Source organism: Dasypus novemcinctus, chromosome 3, assembly GCF_030445035.2.
Source record: "Dasypus novemcinctus isolate mDasNov1 chromosome 3, mDasNov1.1.hap2, whole genome shotgun sequence".
Taxonomy (NCBI): Eukaryota; Metazoa; Chordata; class Mammalia; order Cingulata; family Dasypodidae; genus Dasypus; species Dasypus novemcinctus.
In genome coordinates, this window is record NC_080675.1 from 159,156,259 (window position 1) to 159,157,849 (window position 1,591).

The following is a 1,591-nucleotide window of genomic DNA, read 5'->3' on the forward strand; positions in this document are numbered from 1 at the left end:
TATAGGAGTTGGGTTGAAAATCTCTGGAGAAGTATTGACTAGAGACCTGGTCTGATTTGCTCACTTCTTGGTATCGTTTCTGGGAATTTGATTTTTTTTTTTAACTTTTTATTCTAGCATATATACAACTAAAAGTTCCCCATTTTTACCACTGTCAAGTGCACAATTCAGTGGTATTAATTACATTCATGATGTGTTACCATCACCATCTCTACCTCGTTAAATACTAAACTTAGTATTTTAGAGGGGAATGTGGAAGTTTATACAACTTTTTTAAAAGTAACATTCATTTATTCAGCAGTGATTGGACTCCTCCTGTATGCAAGGCTCATGACTTAACCATCAAAATATATTTTCATAATTTCTATGGAAGTACAGTTTTATGTACACACTTGTCAATTCATTGTTAGCATTTGCTGTTACTTTCTCCTTTCCATTGTTTACAAATTTGTTGATCCACAGAATGTTGGATGAAAATAAGGCAGAATCTGCTTTTTTTTTGTTTTTGCAAGTTTTTTCGGCCACCTGCGCCTACCTTCCCAGGGATGCTTATTGCTAAAATGCAGTTTACCAGGCCTCTCCAAGACCCACAGAAACAGAAATTCTGGAGCTTGAACTTGCATTTTTGGCAAGCACTTCAGGTGAGCTTATGAACACCAAAGTCTGGGAGCTTCTGTGAGTCTGGACCACTTGGCTTCTTGGTTACTGGATGGAGAGGGATTTTATTATGTATGAAGAAACTCAGAAGAGAGGTTAAGTGGTTGACTAAAGGTCACAGAATCAGTTAATGGGCCGTTGTAACATACAAAACCCAAGCAGTTCAGTGATAAAGCAATGTGAATCTCTGAGTCTCTGTGAGGCTTCAGGTCAAGTGCACAGTATTTGCAAGTCATAAAAAAAAATCACTTAATAAAATGCCATATGCTTTCCGTGCAGAGTTCGTGGCGTGGGGTGGGGAACGGGTGCTATCTGTGGAGCCCTGGCTTCTGCAGTGTGGCTCCCGGGCAGCCAGGCCGCAGGTCTGGGGCCGCTGGGCCCCTCTCCCAGCCCTTACCCAGAGCGCCGACCCCTCCTCGCTACAGGTCCTTGTTTGGAGAACAGTAGCAATCATGCTTCCAGCTCCTTCTGGCAAGAGTCACAGCTGGCCTTGCAGTTTCATCAGGCAAAGGCTTTACAAACATCAGTTTTCCACTCCCAGGTTCCTGGGAATTCTGTGGTTTTCCAGATAGATGATTTAAGGAGGTTTAAGCCAGAGCTAAACAAACAAACAAAAACCCTTTCCCCTCCCATTCTTTCTGTTTAGTTTTTACTAACATAATTAGGAAGACTTCTTCCATCTGAAGGAAGGCTGCTTTTTCTTACCCCACCCCTTCTTTTTCTGTAATTTAATATAATTTTATTTTACTGTGATCATCTTGGAGGGTGGATGGTCTCCTCTGGGAGGTGGCAGGTAGCAGGAAGGAGGTACTGCAGAGCTGGGGCTGGGTTCGGCGTTGAGGCCTTGCCACCTTCTGCTGCAGCCGAGGCTCATCACTGGCCAGGGTCTCAGCACCCGGCAAGGGCGGCCCCTGAGGGGTGAGATTCTGTGTCC